The 23,417-nt window shown below is 35.3% G+C and overlaps 1 protein-coding gene across 7 annotated transcripts in view; it reads right to left on the minus strand.

The window, feature by feature from the left end:
• Nucleotides 1-23,417, minus strand: part of FOXP2 (forkhead box P2) — a 398,909-nt gene that overhangs the window by 271,741 nt on the left and 103,751 nt on the right. For 6 of the 7 annotated variants that reach the window (XM_077783452.1, XM_077783451.1, XM_077783445.1 and 3 more), the window contains exon 3: nt 7,771-7,854. The gene's annotated coding sequence lies outside the window, so the exon portion shown is untranslated. Of the gene's footprint in view, nt 1-7,770; nt 7,855-9,833; nt 9,884-23,417 lie in introns of those variants that run through there. The other variant, XM_077783447.1, reaches the window with a different exon arrangement.

A 23,417-nucleotide genomic window follows, 5' to 3' on the forward strand; every position in this document is an offset into this window, starting at 1 on the left:
AATGGCCATGTGAGAAAATTTTAATCTTCAAAAGAAGAAACATAAATATTCAGCAATTTGTTGGTAGCATGCAGATAATAAATATTAGTTTCAAATTATCTGCAAAACATTTAAGACATGGGGTCACATGTCTTTGTCATAGCACACTATCCATCTGCTCTAATTTGAAGTGTTTAGTAAATAGCTTCGCCCAAATAACATAGAATGATACTAGGCTGCAAATTCGATTACAGACAGGAACTATATATCTATATGTATCTTGACAGATCTAAAATAATATTTAATTTAGTTTCTCCCTCAAGTACAAAAGCACTGAGTTAAAATTAAATCTATTTCCTATTACTGCTGTTACCTATAAAACTACACTTAACCAAAGTATATAGATTCTAGAATTAAATTTCTGTATTTTACATAGTGAGGTACCATGTCCCACACCTTATTCTTGAGAAGTGAAATATATCGTGCAAACTGTATCAAGCAGTTTTAATTTTGAAGCCTTTGATTACATGCCTAGTAGGTTTTTTGGTTTTGTTTTGTTTTGGTTTGGTTTTTTTGCAAAACCTTCACTGGATCAGTCATAATTAAATAAATTTATATATAGGTACTCAAATCCATATGTTTATGTTTGTATGTAGGATCAGAACCACCACATGAACCAAAAAATACCCTGTTTTACTTCCCTAGACAATTCAAGCTCAGGGGAAAAAAAAATTCTTCAAAAATTAAATTGTGAACATCTGAATTTACAAAAAAAACCAAAAAATAAACAAAAACCCAAACAAACAAACAACAACAAAAAGTTGCAGTTAAGCACAGTTTTCCCCACTAAATAACCAGTAAAAACCTGTATTCTAGAGGTTGTGACTGACAATAATTACCACTAAATAGCTGTTTTACAGACTACATTCAAAATTCTGAGACCTAGTTCCTGAGGGACAGTGATCTCTGTCCAGTTCCTAGATGAGAGCAGCCACATTAAAAAAAAAAAAAATCATTACCTCTTTCTTTCCTGGATCCCAGAATGCATTTTCCAGAGAAGAGATCACTCCCCAAGACAGTTAACAAGTACCACTTACAAACACAAAACTAATTTAAAATCAGCTTTTTAGGGAGGCTAACTCTCAAAGCAATCAAATAAACATCTATTCCATTTTCAAGATCCCATTTATTTTCAGCAATTACATGTGATGCTATTTCTTCCATATGTAGTTACTTGTACTGAATTGCTTTCTTTATTGCCTACATTCATGTATTTTTTTAATAAGGATTTAAATAGCTAGTTCATAACATTTATCAAAGAATGATTTTGCAATAAGGTAACTTCAAAAGCATACCAAAAATATAGATAAATTTTTTTACTGTGTTGTTGAACAACATAGGAAATAGTAATATGAATATCAGAATTACTTCAGATACAATGAATTAAGAGATCATGCTGAGAAAAACAGCACAAATAAGTTGTTCTGAGCAATATGGAAAACCACAGAAAATCACATTTGATTTCCTTAAGCTTTAGAGAAATCCCAAGTAAAGTAAACTACTGTTGAGGCTTCCTTTTCTCTTGATAAAACCAGCTTTTATTCTGTCTAAATCAATCAGTGTTGGTGTGCTCATGGGCCTCAGAATTTTTTCCCAAAGACTGTGCTAACGGCATAATGGCTTTACAATTTAACTAGAAAAACCTGAGAGAGAGAGAGAAAAGCCTACGTAACACAGAAATGAGCAGTGATTCTTTGTCTTGGACCTCCTATCAGAGAAAAAACCCAAAGCAATTCTATGTATATAATTATAAACAACTAAATACATTTTCTCTGTTCCCTCCGAACAACAAGACTTTCCAAGAACTTCAGACATGGAAAATGAAAGGGTTAAAACAGGGATATATTTATTTTGTTTTGTTTTTGGTTTGTTTTTTTTTTTTTTAGAAGAGTTCTAATTTTTTTCTATGCTGTCCTGAAAAAAGACAAAGCTGTTGATGACCTTTTTATCCTACTGTAGGAACAGCAAGAGTACCATAGGGTAAATGTTGAAAATTTAAGTCTGGAACTGCTTTGAGAGCATTAAGAGTTTGACCACATAGTCATCAGCATGGCAACAACAGAAAAATGACCTGGGGACAGTGTTCTGCTTTACAATCACAATAGAGTAACTCTTGCTCTTAAAAATACATTGAGGATGTAAAAAAAAAAAAGAAGAGTATCATTCACATTTCTTAGGTTTATTCACAGTCTTACTGAAAATATGATTTTGACCAATACCATCCCTGCCACAGCATACATCAGCACAACTAGCTGTGTATTCTGGCTAACGTTTAACCTACAAATCCATCCTTACTATGCATTTCTAGTCTGTCAACTCACTCCTGAAGATCATTTTCAAATAGCTCATTCCCAATTTATTTCTTACCCAATATTAATGAAATTGCACCAGTATCCAATCTGAAAGTACAAACAGCACAATTTTACAATCAATTTCTTAAGTTTAAAAATTAAATAAAATTGATACATAACATCCTTCTTCTCTCCACCCCAAAAAACAACAGATTTTGTTTAAACATAAAGAAAACAGAAAAATTAGTATTGGATATTTAAATGTTTTCAAGTGGTAAATCAAGGCTACATCTGCCAACTTTGTTGAATTTTTTTTAAATGATTTTGTATTTATTTCCTTTATTAACTCTTGAGTTTGACATAATTTATTATACTAAACTAAAACACAGGTGTGTCTTGCTTTCTTGAAGAAGTGGTCCAACTAGCAAGAAGGAGTCCATTCATGTGACTAGAAAGACCAACACTCATTTTTATCCAGATAAAAAAATTAGAGTCATATGCCATCTTTTGTGTCTTTAGATACATATTATTATGTATTATCTTATTTCTGAAAATAGCATGGACATACTACAATGCTTATCCACAGAAATTCTTAATAAAATAAAAAATGTTGCAATGAATATTTGGGATTTTTTGACCATTATTATGAGCAGTTTTTCAAAATAACTTTAGCACCTCATAGTCCTTGTGTATTGTATTGCTATACTTTTAGAAATGTTAGGGCTTTTTTCACCAAATTTATCTGTATATTCAAAATTATGTCACTTAATGATTATTAAAAACCTATAAAAGTAACAATCTATTTTGCATTTCACATAATTGTTTTCTAAAATACTGAACTCACCTTTATTTTTTTAAATTACATTTTAAGATACTGGTTATCACTCTCTTAAAAAAACCACTATAATCTATAATCACTCTCTTAAAAAAACAGAAGAAATAAGAAAATAAAATCAGTATATCCATTACTTTTATATTAAAAATAATCCCTCTGTTTGAGAGAAGTAACAATTTAAATACCAATGGAAATTATATTTTCAACAATTATAATTTTGGTAAAAGCCATTAACAGTGTAACAGCAAGCCAGTAGACACCTTTTCCTGGTATATTGTGCATAAAAAGTATTCCCATCTGTTTCAATGCTCAGGCTTTTTCATGGGCTTAAACCTGTCAAATTATTCCATTTGATTTCAGAGAATTCTCATATGGCAATCTATTTTATTTACTTTATCTTCAATAAAATGGTTGAGTGAGCATTAGCAACTATGAGACACAAGTTTCAATCAGTCCTCTGGCAAAGGCGTCAATCTACATTAGACCTCCAATGCTGTGAGCTGCAGCCAGAACGCAGGAGTGAGACAGGGCAACAGTGAGTGAGTGAGCAAGACCTAATAAAGAAACAGTGGAGAGAGAGAAAATTCCCCCCAGACACCACCATACACTGCTTATATAATGTGTGTGCCTAGTTCAACACACCACTACCTCCTTAATAAAGCTGACAGCTAAAAAGGAGATTCAGACTCTAACTTCATTCTACATGACAACTACAGTAATGGTCCTCTGTTCTCAAGCAGGCCACATTTAGAAACCTGAATTCAGTTCAGTTAAAAATTAAGAGTTCTCACCTCATTCATTCATGTCACATAGGAAAAAGAATCATAAAATAATTAAGATGCACACCATTTTCTCCTCATTTCATACAGCTGAAAAAACCCATCAGGTTTCAACTAGCTCTTCCTTTAAAATTTCTGTGCTAGAAACCACAAAACAATCAGTGTATGTAAACAGTAACTTATTTTTCAAGACAGTATCATTAACAACTAATTCCAACAAATGTGGAGCATCACTCCTAGATGCCACAAAAATACCTCTCAAAGCACAAACTTTGTGATAACTGATGCAAGTTCATATTTGATATGGGCTGTAAAAACCAGATTATTTCAACAGTGAACTTCCCAGGAAATCGGACTATTAAGACTGCACTTACTATTTAGCTGAATTGAAAAGCTGGCCAGTTTAAATCCATGTAAAATCATAGAAAAAATTTAGTACCTCATATTTCCAGGTCACAAATTCAATTCTATCAATGTGCATTACTTTTTGACAAAAGTTGACTTCAGGTTCCCCCAAAATCACCAATTTATAGCTATTCAAAATCACCCTGGAAAGATAATTCAAAAGTCTAAAATAAATAGGGTCTCTGTTCTAATACAATTCCATTAAAGCAAAAAGTACTGTTTATGTTTCAGATTCTTCCTGTCAGAAACCATATTACAGACAAAGCCCATCAAACTCCACCTAATTATTTCTTGCAAACCAGATACCATCTTTTTCTTTCAGCATTATGCTGTATACCCTCCTTTCATTCACTTAGGAAGTAAAACTCCTTTGCCTTCTGACCAGACACGTGAAAGACTTCCCTGTGAACAAAGTTCATGCCAGTCCATTATGCAGCTAGTGGAAAACATTGTATTTTTCACATGTTGGTCACCAACATAGTCACCAGAAATGAGCCCTTACATAACTATTGAGAGAATTTCAGTTCAGATGCAAGATACCTATATGAGATACTCTTCTGTACTAATCTAAAAGTATAATTATGCTTGCCCTCTACAAAATAAACATATGCATATAGACTGAACATTTAATAGTATAGAAAATGTCTGCATATACATGTACATGAACTGTGATGTTTCAAGTTTTTGCTTCCTATAGTAACAGAAAGAAACAGGAATGAGCAGTATGAGCTCCTCTTCTCCAAACTGACAACACAGAAGAGCTAGATCAATTTAATAATCCTTAACACAAGAATTTATTTAGCTTTTTTTCAAAGCCTAAGTAACTCAGAAAACATAGGTGTAAATGTAACACTAACAGTCTCAAAACTGTCTATTTAAGTCATCAGTCAGAAAATAGAACATCTTTTCTCTGCTTTCACATGTCTCTGAGCTCTGTCATAGTTTTTCTAAAACTTACTCCTAAAAAGTTAAGTGTTCCATTGAGAGGACAAAAACCAGATTTTTTCTCTGTGTTGACTAAAAATGTATTCATAATTGCAATTTTATTTTTATGCATATCTACCACTACATTTATAACTGAATCTCAGTTTTCAGTCATTTCAAACACACCAGATCCTTCCATAAAAGAACCTATTAATTCCAAATACCATACTGAAGAACTAGCATTCAAAATTTACTACTGTTTCCTCACTGACTGAAAAAACATTCCTTCTCCAATTTCACATATTGCAAGAAAAAGAGACCAATGTTAAAAAGGCCAAAAAGATTTTGGCTTCCTTTACAGAAAGCATTTTTATAGAATATATTAACTTAAAGTTATGGAAGAAAATAACGTAGGAAGCAGAATAGCAGTTACTTTCTTTCATATGCCTTAAGTTTCAGACACTGGAATTCAATAAAAATAAACTGCCAATATATCAGAGATGCACAAGCCACTTATACTACATTTTGGCCATTAGTTGTCAGAACATAGTAAACTTCCAGAGAATATATCCTTTAAAAACAAAAATGCCCTTGCTGACTCAGCAGATTTCAACTACTACAGTTTCCATCAAACTCCAGTTTCTATCAGTTTTCCAAAATTCTGACACTATCAAAAAACTATCTGACATAACTACAGGTACACCATTCAGACGTGTACAAATAAATATCAAGACAGAAATACAGCCATATTTCCACTGCTACATAGAAAACAAAGAATCTGATATTTCTTACCATTTTTGCTGCTGAAGAATGAAAGAAAAAACACTGTTTTGAAAATAATTACTACATACTAACAAATAGTCATATAAAGATTTGCACATGTTACCAGTAATATCTACAGTTTCCCTGTATAGTTCTGTATATCCTTTGACTTACAACACTGCTACACCTAACTTTTCTTCTTTTCCTGGCTTCTCCATATTCATACTGTAGTCTTCCAGCCAGTGCCTTAACTCCTTGAAAAAAGGTGAAGTTAAATCGGAATAACGGAATTTTCATTTCTTATTACCCAGTGAAGACAGTCACAGTGAAACACATAGAACAGTCTTCTTTTACACTACTTTGAACAAGGTTAAAAAGGGCTGTGCTTCCTCACAGAGGGTAAAACATTAAAAAATTTGTTATAAACATAGTTTCAGAACTAATTAGTGTCATTGTCATCAACTCCTGTGGAACACCTTCTTTTTCTATCCTTCTAGAGGCATCAATATATTAAGATGGATATACCAATATTATGGAGTACATAGATATATCAGAATATCTTGTAATACTTTAGCAGTTACTGCATATGGTATACTATTTATATTTATGTATTTTTTCCTGCTTCCTAGTGCACAGAGAATTTGGCCTGGTTCCTATTAAGGTAAGTTTGTTGTACCCTGTTTAAATCTGTATCTTAAAAGTATAGTCTCAGGCCCAATTGACCATATTTTGCAATTTATATGTTAAAAAATGTATATGTTGCCTAAAAATTTAGAATTTGAAAAGTTCTGGGAATATTCTCAAAAAACTTGATAGCTCTGTAAAATACTAACAACTGCAATGCTCAACATTTTTTTTTCTGGGTTTGTTGTTTGTTTTTTTTTTTTTTTTTTGCAATAGCAATTACGAAAAATACAAAATAAATGTGATTGCCTTGCTAAGCTCTCATCTTACACTAATTCCTCCAGGATCTCTTTTCCCAGTCGAAGTTAAAAAGATCTGATAGCCACTTGCACATGATTCACTGAAGACAGCTGTGAAGGTCTGGTGCAAACTGGTTGGGGTAGGGGCTGAGGAATCCCTTTGGGGGTTCTCTCCCAAATTTGCCCTGAACCAGGACAGCAAAGTATTCAGTGCAGGAATGCAAAGCCCCAGTGGCACCATACCCAGTGACAGTCTGGTGCACCAGGCAGGTTCAGCCTGTTAACACACAAAGCAGTTGAAACCTCATGGTCCTTGACATCATGGAATTCCTAGTTACCAGAGGAATAAAGATTATCCCAGTTTCAAGAAACTAGGAATATCCAAACTCAGGGATTCTTCACTATTTATTATAGTGTATTTGCCTTTTAGAATTTTATTTTTCACAAGAAATACAATCTAAAACAATTTTCAAAACCAATCAGCTTAATTATCATGCTCCTAATACAGCTGATGTAGTAAAACTGTACAGTGTAAGTTAACTCCAGAGTTCCACAGATCTTGGTGACAGAACCATGGTTTCACCTATTTTCATAGCAGAAGCTGAAAAAGTACATATGGAAATCCTAAATGAATCAGATATTGTCTGCTCTCTAGTCATAACACAAGCAGTCACACGTCTCAGTGAATCAAGGAAAGCAGAGACCAGCTATTTAATTTGGGATTGGTAAGCAAGAACAGCAATTCTGGAACAAAAAGAAGTTGCAAAAAAGAAAAAATCCTCTTCGATTTGTGATGACTGACTTGTACTCACCTGCTTCTTCTAAGCGTCAAAAAAACCTTTTAATTTCAACCTTGAACTGAAGTGATGTCCACGATCAATTCTAGTATCACAATCCTGACAAAACAGAGAGAAATATTTAGGGCTATTTAAAATCATTTAACAAAACCAATATGGAATCTGGCTTTATCATTCCCCCCTCCCCCATTCTTGGTAGTCCACAAAGAAATATAATTGTTCACCAAGTTTCTTCCTTGCAGCAGAGTGACAGCTAAGGCATCACTCAAATTCTAGTCCTGTATTTTTATTCTATTTTTATTATTATGGTACCCAAGGGCAAACAAAAGGAAGGCTTCCCTGAAGTACTTTGTATCAGGCAGAGAACTGCACACAATATCACTACCAGTAAGTTCACAGGGTCATCTGAAGGAAGGGACATAAGCTGGGAGACAGCATGCCAATAAAATTTAAATCTGTATGCATGTTAGGAAGGACAAAAGGACAAGCAAAAAATGAAAAAAAAAACCCAGCTTTGAAGATGAGACTGGAAGACTGCAATGAAGAGAGAAGGTTGGACAAGGCAGAAGAAATAAAGAACATGTAGGGCTGTAGAATACTTAGATTATATCTATGCCTGAGCACTTTTCTCTTTCCTGAAATTAACTGGCAGAGATAATCCTCCATCCATGTAGGATATAGGATAATCCTACACCTAAGTAGCATAGTCATATATGCTCTGAAACAGAGAGGTACATAAAAATTGTCTAATGGAGGTGGTCAAATATATGTCTGGGAATTTTCTGGAACCATGTTAGTTTGCAAAGACATTAGCTGTGGCAGAGACATGGAAATATTTCCAGGCATTGTTTAATTTACTAATATAGACATGAACTTAATGCCTGAAACTCTGTTATCTCTGAAGTAGATCCTACTAGCCTCTCAATGGTGCCTCTTGGCAATTCTCTCTTGCTGACAAGGTCAGACAGAAGCAGGCTGAAGAGTAAAATGAATGTAGAATTTTTTAAAGAAAAGACTGCATTCCCACATTTTAAGGAAAAAAAAAAAAATCTGTGTTCCAACTGGCATTATTAATACACACTTTGTTATAAGATGTTTGGACATTTAAAAGAACTGCAGTTCTAACTTCTTCCTTTGTTTGTAGAGTGTAACAAAACCTGCTGGGAAGGTCGAAGTTCCTAGAAAACTGAAAGCTACCTGGCAGCCTCTGTAGTAGAGCAAGTGAAGAAGGGAGAGCAAAGAATGACAGGCTGGCGAAATAAACACTACATGAAACCCCTGCACAGTAGGACAGCACTGGGAAATGAGAAGGATATCTTATGAGCTTAATACAAAGCAAAAAAGAGAAGAAAATGTTAAAAAACAGGGAAGGAACCTAAGACAAATACGAGGAGGTGATGGTGGGTGGCAATTCTTAAAAGTTTTCGGAAAGCAAAATATTTGTCAATGAAACTTTGCTTGATGGTCATGTGGTCACGCTGGATCCACAATGTAAATGTCCAACCAACTAAGTGAAAAGCATTCATCTCAATGACATATTTCCTATTAAAAGGTTGCAGTTTTGCCTCTAAATAGCTATGCCTGTCTTTGAAGTTTCTTGTGCACCTGGAATTCTAGACCAAAATACACATTTCAGTTATTTCTTCAACACTACATCTTGTAGACAGATAATATGTAAGCCTCAAATGCAAATATTCTGTATTTCTCTTTTTTCCTATACTCCATTACACCAAAATACTTTCAAATCATCAGTTTTCTTAGCTTGGAGTATATCAAACATCACATAGTGCTTCACCTCAGAAATAAAGCCAGGACAATCAGTTATTATACATGAAATCTTGTACCAAAACATGATCCATTTTGTTGAGATACGGCCTTTTCAGAAGAAATTTTTCATTATAGTATTTTTTGGTAGTCTTAATATGAAAAAAACCCACAGTCCTTAATCTCAATTATTACAATTTACTTGGTTTATTTCTGGATTTCTGTACTTCTTCAGAAATCAATAATAAATATTTTAAATGGCGTGGATGGCACAAAGTAGGTGTGACAGGTCACAGACAGATAGCAGATCTTACCTACCAATTCTCTTTTTAACTGTGCAAATTTTCATTTTTAGAATCTTATTTATTGACTTCTGTTTCATTTATGCCACATTTCAGTGTGGTTTACCCGACAAAGGCTGAAGACTCCTAAAAAATAATATCACGTATGTTATAAACTGTTTTGTTTTGATTTTTGTAGCATCCTAAAGTCTGGATCTGAATCATTCCATTTATTCCAGTCTAACAGCAACATTTCTCTACCTTCCACCTGAGCTAGAAGATTCCATCCCTTGGGCCCCAGCAGGTAAAATTTTAATTGTTTATCTATCCCCTATTGACAGTGCTTACAGAGATACGTTCCCATTCTTCAGTATCTAACAATTGCATCTGAATTCCATCTAAACCTTAAAAATTTACAAATTCATAGACCTTGTTAACCAAAGCTTTAAAAGCATCCTGACAGAATGTTAATTGTCATAGTTGTGTCAGAAATCCCTAGAATATTTAATTCAAAATAAAAGTCAAATTCATTCCCAGATAAAGACTTAGAAACTTGACTTAAATAAATACAATGCCCATGTGCTGCAATCTATTTCTTTAACTCATTCATTTACTTGCTGCAATCACCTCTTAGCTTATTCCACATTTAGATCACGAATCATTAGGATAACTTTACCTGTTATATGTTTGTACACTGCCTCTAAGACAATATTTTGATTTGAGACTATGTGCTTTTATTCTTTATCCTGCCTTATTGGTGGTCTTTGGTATTTTTTAAAATGTAAACAACCCCACCAAAGTGTACTACAGCACTTAAGCAGTTCACCTGTTTGACAGGTCAAGTTGCCATAATGTGTCACTATTTCAGGTAAGACTGGCTTGTTCAGATTTCTTCTATAGTAAAAATGGTTCAAACTGCCTGCTTGAAGTGAGTATTTGTATAAAATATTCTAATGAAGCACTACTCACCAAAGCATGCAAGAAAATTTTAGAACCTGGCTGAGGACTATGTATAAGTATTATTAGGTATGCTTGTTTTGAATCAGTTCGGTCGAGCCAAAATCACCACTGGTTTCACTAAAGCAAAAATGACTTGCTAAAGAGACTGTCTAGTATTTTAAAGACATAAACATTCACTGGTGTCTGTAGCTTCCAAATCTCTATAATATAGGACTCACACAATTAAAAAAAAAAACCTCTTAATTCATAGGACTTCTGAGAAAGTCTTAAATTGCTCCATGTTAATGTGATGTCCTGAACTTTATTTGAAAATACATCACTTACATACAATCTATAATGTATATCTTCTCCAGGTATGAAAAAGTGTAAATTTACCTAACAGTCAGACTATGTATTTTAATTATATTTAAACTACTTCAAAACATTAATTTAAACTAGAAAAAAAATACTATTTTTGAAGAATATTATATAAATTGCAGAACTGCAAAAAGTAGACACACCTTTCTTCCTGATTCCAGGAATTCACATTTCTGTGATAGATACTCAGAAACTCATAACCAGACAAGCACTACTGAATACCATTATAAGAACACGCAAAATGAGTTAGTAGTTATGTTTATAATCAGTCCAAAGTTAAATGAACCAATTAAAAGACCTTCATACTACCATGATTTCATCAGCTAATTTTTACACACTATTTTACATTACTACTTGGACAAATGAAGACTGGCTTACATTATCAATGGGTCCAAATAGAAGTTCTGTGGTGCTGGGAGAAGCATATATTTTTTCATGCGGCACAGAGAAAATAATGAATTCCTATAGGATTCTTGAGCTGTCAAGCTTCCCCAACTACATATTTTTCCAAATTTTTCAATGCTATGTACTTATTATGGTTCACATTATATTCTACACCACAAAAATTATTCTTGAATCTTTACAACATGGAAGTTCCTATGCAAAACACCCATACTCCATTAATCCATAAAACATGTAATTGTGCAAAGAAGTAAGCCAAGGATAATATTAAAATTTACAAAAAATAATAAAAAATTTAATATTAAATGCCCTGGAAATTGACTGGTAACAGAAAAATGTCCACATGGACTCAAAGCATCATTTACTTCCAGTGTGTTCCATCCACTGTGCAACAGGTTACATATAACTCCTCTTGAGGAAGAGGGGCTGGAGGGAGATGTTGTTCCATTTAGGTTCTACTTGTCCTAAAGATTAATGGGACACCGATTACCTGTACCTATCAAAGCACACTGGAGAAAATGAAGACAGTACCAATGAATAGGAAGCCTGGAGTGATGGAAAAATCATCCCTCAGTCTTTTCTTCCAAAATATCCACAGCAATATTTTCTGAATAGTTTGAAATACAGACTAAACCATCCCTGAGGCAGGTCTAACTTGCTTGACTTACCCCTTTATGATAGATAACCTGTGTTGACACTAATCTTATAACTATGCACGATGCCAATATCATATTTATAGAGATTTATATCCAGTGTGCACAAATACCATACCTTACTTTAACCTCAGGCATGTCTGTCTTTCTTCTGAAAACATATAATTTATTCTAAGGCAACTCTGAGAAAAACCAATTTCCACTTGTTGAATTTTCTTATTATAATAAACTGCAACAGCCCACACTAATTGGGGAAGAAAAATATAAACAAAAAACTGAAAGCAATTAACTATTCCTAAATAGTTTGTTCTACAATACCACTAACACAATAACACTGCAGTCTTGTGAATTACTTACAGAATTATGATGTTTCTCCCTTTTTCTCCTGTGATGTGGTTAGAAGGGATTCAGAAATGCTATCAGATAAGAATGTAGAACAGCTTTAGAAAGTAGTATCTCATAAGTGCACATATATGGTGATCATCCTGAGTTATCTAACATATCTAGTTTGTTCCTGTAAGGAGACATATGTATGGATTTATAATCCACTAACACATAAAGTCAAAATGCATCTGACCCTTCTGCCATGATGCACCATATCACAGACTCTCCCATTCACAGAGTGGTTGACAAGTAGAAGCAGCATAAAGCTGATACTTTATACTGGGTCTAAAGACTAGACTTTGTACATTAGACAGATGCATTTCCAAAACTTTCAAAAATGGTGATCCCACAACTTGGTTTCTCTAGTCAACCATTTCAATTGCATAATTATCCTTCTACTGAAAATATTTTCCATTAATATTGAATCAAACGCTTCACACATGAGTCCCATGCATTCCAAGTGTTCCTTCACATAAAGGGCAACCCTCATCCCCCTCTTCTGCCTAAGCTTGTATCCATCCATCACTAAATCCCAATTTTCTAGTTGTTCTGCCACTTTGTATTTCAATGATACCATCATTCTGGATCTGCATGTGGAAGTCTAGATCCTCTTGTTTCTTTCCCACCAACAAGAATCTTGACTAAATAAATATATTGAAAATTCAACAAAAGCAACAACAAAACAGAAAATTAAAGAGTCACACAACTTTCAGGGAGAAAAAGAAACACCAAACTGTGTGAAGTCTGCACCTACAACAACACAGAATAGAAAACCTACACACACACTCCTTGAGCACCTAAAGACCAAAAGAAAACAGACTAAAAAAATTATGATTAATAAGCCAATCTTACTGTGAAAAAAAAAAAAAAACGAAGGTGGGAAAAAGTCCAAAAAAACACAAAACAGGTAAACAAAAAAGAGGTTCCAAGATAATCTACCTGTGCAGCCTCAATCTCCTGCCAAAAATGTCACAATAAAAAGACAGGAAATTGTCCCACCAATTGCTGTCATCTCCATTAACTGACTGCAGCATCTCAAAGTATATGTTTTTTACTTTGGCTGAACAGCAGGGAACTCCCTCATCAACACAGAGCTTCCTTGGGGTTTCCACAGCCCTAAAACATCCTCAGTTTGGGCACCTCAAGAACTGCTTACATTGCTTAGGCAGTTGCTTCAATACTGGTATGACCACCACAGTTAGCTAGAGATAATTGTTGCAAACTAAATGTCTGTAAGATGACTGCTGAGGTCCCTATCCTAGACCCAATGAGTTCTGTCTTTTGCAAAGAACAGATTTAGAACAGAATTATGTCCTTGATTTCTTCTCAGAGACCCTGCCTGGTGACCTGAGTGATAGATCTCTCCAGAGGATGCTGATCACACACCTCCATCATCGCTTCTTGATTTCCTATTCAGAGCTACATTGGTCTGCAGAGGGAAAATCCTTACACATAGGCCAGTCCTCCCTACAGGCACAGCAAGTCTTCACCTATGTAAAATTTTGATATGGACCACTTCAGATTATTGGGCAAGCTCAAGGATTCCTTTTTGGTTTCTTTCCACTCATTAGAGAATGAGTGCTCATGGTTACCAGATCCATCTGGCATTAACAGTCCATTCATGTAAACAACCCAGAGACTCCCTTTCAGCAATGGTAGATGCTGTCAAGAAAGACACAAGATATAAATATAACCCATGCTATGGACCAAGCCCTAGACGCCTAAGAAACAGAACACCTTTGTAACACTGAAAAAATGTCCCTATAAATGTGGCAGATAAATATTAGGGCTGTTGAATATTTCTGCCTGTCTTGTACAAGCACATGACATATCAGGGTATGACTCAAAGTAAACTTCTAACCACAGTCAATAACTGCTTTGATGTAGATTGGAATCTATGCCCTTGAAAGGCCAACAAAAGCCAAAAAAACTCTACCAACCATTTCAAAGAGGGTCACTGAATAAAAATGAGTAAGCTTGTTACAAGGAAGAAAAAAGAATCGGCTACAAAAGTCACATTTTTACAGGTGGCACAGAGACTGATTAAAGACACCTTTTGCAAGCTCAAAAGAAATGCATACAGCCTATCAAAAAAGACAGAGAAAATCTAAAGAAGGGAGCTGTCATGAACAAATGGGATGAAGGAGGCTATTAGAAATAAAAAGGCATCCTTGTAAAAGCTTCAAGTTGTGTCCAAGTAAGGAAAACAGAAAGGATCATAATCTTTGGAAGTCTTTAACATAAAACAGGGTCAGAGGCCTGTAGGGAGCAGCAGCACCCTACAGGCTGGAGGCCAGAAGCTGTGGGGGCTGTCCATGGTCAGAGCAGGACCCTGCTGCCCTTGGCCAGGGAGAACAGAGGCAGGGGGCAGCTGGGGACAGCCCCAGGGCACAGCCCGGCAGCCAGCTCAGCAGACAAGGCTAAGGCTGAGGTCAGCACCGGGCTTAGTGAGGAGCTCCCACAGATCAGCCATCCAGGGGCTTCTGCTGAGGCTGGCAGGAAGAAGGGGCCACTAAAAACTGGGGGTTTATCCCCTCCAGAGGAGACTGGAGAAGTTACTAGGCCAGACATCCTCCCCAGAGAAATACATGAGAGGATCTGCCTTAAACTGAAGTGACATCAGAGACCATGAGGAAAAAAAACGGAGCTCTAAAAGATTATTAGACTGGAGTATATATCCCATCAACAACTCTAAAGGGATTTGAGTATGAAACACCTGAACTAACAATAGAAAAATGCCTGCTTCAAATTGTCTTAAAATCAAATGAAGGTGGCAAATATGAATTCAATCCTAAAAAATCTAGAGGAGGTCCAGAAAGCTACCGATCAGTACACATGGAGTGCACACTAGGCAACTTCCTACAGGCTGCAATAAAGTTTGTGTGTATGTCAATATAAATGACAGGCTGTTTAAGAATCAACATTCCAGTATGGAAATGGAAGACACGCTTTGGATTATCTCAATGTTTTTGAGAAGTTACTGAGAACATCGACAAATGAGATCCACCTGTAAGTCATGTATTTCCAAAAATCAAACTGTCTAAAAGAAACCAATAATAAAAAAAAAAAAGTCTTTGTACTGCTAAAAAATTTAAAAATTAAAAATTTAAAAGTGAGAATATTAGGAATAAGAATAAATGTCAGTTTGCAGTATTTCCCAGAAGGGTATCAAAGACCCATTACTAAGATTAGGAAGGATCTCCAAGATCACCAAGTCCAACTTTTTCCAAACTCTACTGTGCCAACTAAACAACCATGGCAACTAAACCATAGCACCAAGTGCTATGTCCAGTCATTTTCTGAACACCTCCAGTAATAGTGACTCCATCACTTCCCTAGACAGCTCATTACAAATCTTGGAAATCCTTTGCATGAAAAAATTCCTCCTGACATCCAGCCTGAACCTCCCCTGGTGCAGCTTGAGGCAATTTCCCCTGGTCCTGTCGCTGCTTGCCTGGGAAAAGAGGCTGATCCCCACTGGCCACAACTGCATTTCAGGCAGCTGTGAGGATGGTCAGGCAATGGCATAAGTTCCCCAGGGAGGTGCTTGACTCCTCGTACCTGGAAGGACATTTGGGTCTGGCACTGGGTGATGTGGCTTAGTGGTTAAATAGTTACAGTGCTAATCCTGAATTGTAGTTGGACTGGACAATCTTAAAGATCTCTTCCAAAAAATATCATTCTATGATTCTAAGAAATTTGAATTCAGTTTTTGAAAATACAATGTATGCAGCATCCAAATGTTGCCTGCAACTTTTGGAAACTGCCTCACATACCTGCAGAACTTCAATACAACTCTTCACACTCAGTAGGATTCTGTAGGTGATCCCACACTAAATATAGAGGTATCTTCTACAAGTGTTTTTTAATTACCTTTTGGACAATACTGTCAAAAAAGCAAAACAGTTTACCCTAGCGATTTAAACCAAATAGTAAAATCCAAACAAAGGGGGATCAAATACTTCATTTTCCTAAGATAATAAAGTGTGTTTGTTCATAAAGAAGCAAATCTGAAGAGGGACTTTTCACAAGGGTATGTAGCGATAGGACAATAACCAATGGCTTGAAACTGAAACAAGGTAGATTTACATTACATACATGGAAGAAACTCTTTACTGCAAGAAGGGTGAGACACCGGATCAGGTTACCCAGAGACTTTGTGGCTGCCCTGTCCTGGGAAATGTTCAAAGCCAGTTTTGATGGCACTTCAACCAACTTGGTCTAGCAATAGACGTCCCTGTCGATGGCAGGGGCCTGGAACTAGAGGATCTTCAAGGTCCCTTCCACCCAAACCATTCTAAAATTCTATGAAGGGTCTATGAATGAGTTCAATCCCTTTAACAGATTGAAAAACTCACCAGTTTCCTAACAAATTATGGGTTCAGGTTATTTTAGACATTCATACTAGTTCTCATTTCTGCATTAACTTTCATAATAAATTACAAAATTCTCTTAACAACCTCCTGCACTGTATGATGTACACGTTGCTCATGAAACATAAAACATCTATCTGACACATACAAATCAAAACATAATGGGAATGTAGATAGCTTTTGTATTTTAAAAGCAGTAAATTATCTTGGACATTTATTATTTTTATGCTTATCTTGTGACTTTCTTCAACCCATCAATTTCACATGAATAAAATTACCCCTTACAAACAGCTTCAGGCATAAAAACTCAATACAAAATAAATACAGTAAAATATTGATAAACTAAATTATGTAGCTTTTCTTTCCAAAATATTAACATATATTTTCTTTTAAAGGGGTATGATTGAAATGCATAGGGTAAGAGAGTTCTGGCAGATAAGAACTTTACTTCAAAAAGGTACCATGTACTTTTGCCAGGAATATCAATTGCTTTGGCTAATGCAGAGTCAACAAATTTTAATTTATGACAATTGATCTTATAGTATCCTGTGGAAATTTCTGTCAGAGACATGGCTACTTCCAGCCACTCTAAGCAACCCACCACAGAGTGGTGCCTCAGCTAGAAGAGGTTTAGGAAAGGGCAAAACCACCACACAGGCAAAGGATTAGTGGGGGGAAAGTGTGAGAAAGAGCCTGAGAACACCAGTGAAGGCTGGGGAGCAGGAAGGTGAACTGGTGCTGCCTGAAGAAAGCGATGCCTTCATTATTGCTGCTACAAAAATATATTTTAATTGGAAATAAATTGGATCAATTTTTCCTAGGTCAGACCTGGTTTGCCTGTAACAGTAACTGGTAAGCAATTTCCTATGTCTTAATCATAACCCATGAACTTTTTGCCATCCTAATTTCTCCCTCCCGTCCTGTTGAGGAGGAAAACAAGCAAGCAGCTGGCCATAGCCAGCCCCCAACACTGACCTACAGAATCACAGCACTGGACATTTTGTTAATACTTTGAAGGATGCTCATGTACTATAACATTGTGAAAACTTACTGCATTTATTCTAGAAACTGATAGCCCTAAATTGTGAAATTAAGAAAGCAGCAATTTAGCATATAATTTTCCACTGAGATATTTATATGATGTGCTTCAAAAGTCTTTCTTACATTACTGCAATGTAAATAACAGCATCCCAAGAAAAAAAAAATTTAAAACTTCTAAATCAAACAGGTCAGAAATTACATGTTCATAGCTTGTTTCTGTAAGGAGTTCAAATATTGCCACAACTGCTGAAACTTTTCTTCAAAAAAGACTAGGTTACACAGAATTTCTTTTAATTCCATTGCAACAAACAGCAATTGATACATGCAATTAAGCCCTTTTAATAAAAGAAACAAACCTTTCTTGCTCCACAAGCAAATTTAGCAACTAAAATGGGAAATATGTCTGTTAAAACTGAAATAAAAACATGACAAATGGTAACAGAAGTCAAGTGCCATAAGCAAGAGGACAGTAGGAGCAAGCTGTGAAATCTAGGATATGTGCTGGTGGAAGGGGAAAAGAAGAAAAGAACAAGTAAAAGACCTGGCAGACAAGTGTGTCACTTCTCAATGTTGTGGCTGGTAAATTTTAACTACATTGGGAGAGCTCTGGCTGCACATGTGACCAAGTAAGCACAAGGAAAAACATATAATTCCAGTAAATTAAAAAGATTAAGTAAGTTGGTATTTAATGCCCTCAGATGATCTGTCACATTGCAGCACATGCACTTCAGATGTTACTCAGCAGTAGCTTTTCCACCTGCCCCTTTTCCTGAGTCTTGTGCATAAATTAACAGGATAAACATATGCAGCTGAAGAGTTAAGTAATGAAAGCAGAAGAGAGGAAAATCTAATGAAACACAGGAGAAGAAGACAAAAAAATTAATGGGAATAATGAAAGAATAAACAGTGGAATTGTTAAAATGTGTGTGAAAACAAGCACCAATATGTTGGTGTCAAAGGTAAAGTAAAAGAGATTAAAGTCATGGATTACTGATGTCAAGAAGCATTTATTTTAAAATGATCCTGCTGCCCTGAACTACAATACAAAAAGGACCCTTTTGAAAACTGCCTGCCAGCAGTCTCAGAAAGGCCTTGTGCTGTGTATTGCCTGGGGGAAATTTAAGCTGTCCTTGGTTTAAAGCATTTAAAATTTTTCAGTGAAATACAAAAAATAAATTTAATTTCATGTGATGTTACCATTAAACACTATACTGTAAGAGGTCTTTTCATAAATGTGACTACATGGAAAAAAATTTCAGGATAGCTTAGGACTGGTGTAACTAGGCTACCCTTGAATAGCAAAATTCCCATTGATTTCAGTAGAACAGATTTAAAACCAGAACTGTGCACTTTTGAAATTCCTTTATTTATGGATTTCACAGCTGGAATTCATTCAATACTGTCATATCTATGACTCCACCCTGACTGCACACTTTTCAGGAGATATGCTATAAGGAGAAATAAATATAAAATTGGGATCTTTTCACCTTCTCTGACTCAGCATTCTATTGACTCTACTGATTGTAATAAAACTCTTTGCCTGAGACAAACAAACAATATCTGGCCCCTCATTTATTCAAAGTACTTTGTAGGAGTCTTATACTGCAAAGAATAAAAAAAATATCTCCTCTTGGTAGCTCCTCAAACATGTCAGGCTCTACAGAGTTGCCACAGAGTGTGCAAGGTAATCCCATCTGGTCTGCAGCTGTCGCTTCAGAAGGGTGCAGGTCTCCTGTGTCATATCTGACAGATGACCTCTCAGGTTATCTCAGATTTGCAGGACACATAATAAAGCCCACCCTGTCAAGAATAAAGCTACTGGACTACCATGGGCAGGCTTTACATTCTTTTTGCACGGCTTCAGTAGTGGGCAATTATAGCAACATCTAAATCTGTTCAAATAAATCCTTACATTTGGAAGCTCTTCTAATGTTTAGCTAAAGAATTCCATACTTACCCTTGCTCTTTTTGCATCTCATCCACTTTCAGCATGAATTTATAAACCACTTTGCTGCTGCCAAACTCTCAATATGATTTATTAAAACTTTAGCCAAGCAAATTAATATAAAGTACATGCTAATACTAATTAATAATAATTGAAAGCAAACACACAAATTTATCTGATAATTCCAACTTCGTTTTTTCATGGGCCAGACAGGTATTTAAACAGAGTTCGCCGACACACAGCAAAACACATACATATTTGCAAAATATTTTCATCTCTTTCATTGCTGAAGTCAATAAACTCTGACCAAATTCAAATGGAAAATTCGGCTTCTTTTGTTTCGATCACCAGAATGTAAAATAGAAAGAATTTGGTTTGTATTCATTCCAACAAAAGTTTAAGTTTAGTGTTCTACACCTCTATGTTTATGTGAAGAAAATAACAAAGCAACGGATGACCTGAATTGCTTGACTAATTTTGGTGGAAGAGAAAGTGAGGTACTGCTATTTCATTTAACAGCTAAGTTATCAATTCCAAAACTTCCATAGATATCAGGTACAAACAATTTTTTAGCACTCTTCCCTAAAAAAATTTCATCCAAGTGGAATATATATTTTTTACTGTTTTCATATTGCTCCATCCTACTTTATCATCACTTTTTAGATGGAATGGAAATACCCACTAGCTGCAAGTAGCATAAAAACCTTGGATGGCTAATACATCCAATGGACTATTCATCACCATTTACAGATCAGTAACTTTAGCTTATAACACATTTACTGAATTCTGAAGCATGTTTAAGCACCAGAATTGTTCAGGCACCCAAATTTTACAAACCCTGACACAAGTCAGAAATGTTTGCAAACATGAATTTCTGAGTTAAGTTTTGCTGTTATGACTTACAATGTTTTTCCATTTCTAACTGCCATTACAATTCTGCAATTAGAAAAGCAATCAAATAATATACTGACAAAAATCTGCAGCTGCCGTCATGCTGTTCATGACAGAAATATTTTGCTGTTCGTTGAAATACCCATCATCATCAGATGTATTATGTAACCATGTGTAGTCTGTCTGAAAGGAGGCAACAGAAAGATATATGGAGATGATGCAACAAACCAACTTACTGTAAGTTAAAAGAAATAATACAGTTGCTGCAACACAAAGAGAAGCAACTGATCTAGTGTAATTAGAATTTCTGAACACATGTTTTCCACCAGAGTATTTTCTACAGTAAATCTACAAGTGCCTTCTGGGCAGTGCACTCCAACAGGAACTCAGGGTGAGTTTTCAATGAATCCTGTGCCCTGCGGACACGTAGATGGGATTGGGGGAGCAGTAGAGTCACCACTGTCAGAAAGGGCAGGATGGGGCTCCTCTCAGAAACAGGTATCTGCAATCTTCTCACAAAAATGAAACAGCTAACTAAAATTTTTAAAAAAATTAATAATTGTCATCATGGCTAACAAAATACAACAACACCAGCACACCAGATGCATGAAGTAACTCAAATTAGATGGTATGATCAAATTCCTATTGAAAGTAAAACTTTGGTCCTTTTCAAAATATATTTATAAACTTCAGTAACAGACAACAGAGAAAGATGTACTACCCATTTGAACCATGGGGACCCAAGTGGCTGCTGCCTCCCACCAGGCACAGATCACCTGGCTTCACCTTAGGAACACAGCCCGACTGTAACATTTTCTGTAACACCAACATCTTCTGCCATTTCACACAAAGATATTTATTTTGTGGACCCCTGTAGCATTCCCTGTGTTATTACAACAAATTTCTCTACTGCAGACCAAAGAGTAGCAGTAAGAGCTATGATTCTATGAAAGGTAAGTATGTGTAAGGAGCCAGGACTACTATTGTCATTATAGGATTAGCAATATAAGACTACAAACACCTCACCCAACCCAACTCTTCCTAGTGTTCTATCACTAGAACTGCTGGATAGGTAGAATTACAACAAATTTCCCATTCTACCTATGGTATGAAGAAGGAATGAGAAAAAAACAATGATTAGCCTCGTTTAAGATACAATAGGTATCTTAGCAGTATTTGTAACAGTAGTTGTCCTGCAGCCTTGAGAAGTGAAAGGATTGTGCAGAGAGTTATCCCTCCCACAAAATAGAAAAGAAAGGTAGCACACTGGATGTCATCCTCAGCTTTGTTTTTCTGGTTCTGAGAACTGTGTCCTTAAAAAGGCCATGTTCTCATAAATAAGCACCACAAAGTTGAACACAGTCTCTGTATTTGCAACTCCTTTAGAGCCCGAATAACTCTTTTGGCAAAGTAAAGATCTTGCTTTGCTTTGCTTCTTGCTGGAGAACATTAGAATGGTAGTCCTTACGATGCCCTGAGGTGTGTACTAAAGAGAATCACAGATTCTATACATTGCTCAAGCTCCAAAACAACAAAGTCTCTGAGTTTGGAGTCTATCCAAATGTGTTTTGAAGCCTTTTACTGAGGTAAATCAAACTGCCAAGAATGGCAAGGGAAATATGAATATATCTCTGCTGCAGATACATTATGGATCATTACATTGTATCAGAGAAGATGACCATAGTAAGGCACATCTGAGAAAGCTCCCATTTAAAACTAAAGATCCACTTTTCCTATGTGCTATACAAACAGCAGAAACACAACTTCCCAGAGACAGAGGCTTAAGTAAACAAAACCAGAAGAAGCAATGATAAAACATGGTATCAGCCAGCAATCAGAATGCACATCATTATTTCTTAGTAAGAGTTAATTTCCTTTATATGTTTGAAAGTAAAAAAGTATGCATTTAATTGAAATCCTCAGTAGCTTTTTCAATATCCCCTTTTTATAAATCAAATGCATTTTATTTATATGGGTATATTTGACATTTTCCTGTCCAATTTTTCTTGTTGCTACTGTAACAATACTAAAAGCATAGTAAGCAGTACTTACATTCAACTTTTACCTGTTTCAGTTCTTTAACAATCAGATTTATAGTAATCCTTCCCTACTGAAATACTGTTACAATATTTATGCATTTCTTTTATAGAGTTGTTACTGTTGTCTTCTATAATTGTTTTTAAAAGTACTTATATTTTAAAATATAGAAAAGAACAACTTAAATCTGTCAAACAAATCAAGAGTATTTCTGCTAAAATGCAAACATTCTGTAATTTTTACATTTCCCCCATATTCTATGATTTCCTAAGATCTTGAGCATTATGTTTTAAAATATTCCATTTATGCAACACTTTTACTATACAATTTAAGCTATTGCAAGAACTGCTCACCAGCATAACCACAAACACAAGTCAGGAATGACAAATGCTGCATTCATCCATGAACAAACAGTATTTGCTACTACACTTGTGGGGATTTTTATCTTATTTTTAATTATGATAAAATTTAAATATATATATAAATATATATATATTTTATACCTGAACATATGACATACCACCAACTCTTCAGTTTTGCATATTTTCATGGTTGAAGAATAAACTCCAGAAAA

Source organism: Lonchura striata, chromosome 5, assembly GCF_046129695.1.
Source record: "Lonchura striata isolate bLonStr1 chromosome 5, bLonStr1.mat, whole genome shotgun sequence".
In the NCBI taxonomy this organism is placed as follows: Eukaryota; Metazoa; Chordata; class Aves; order Passeriformes; family Estrildidae; genus Lonchura; species Lonchura striata.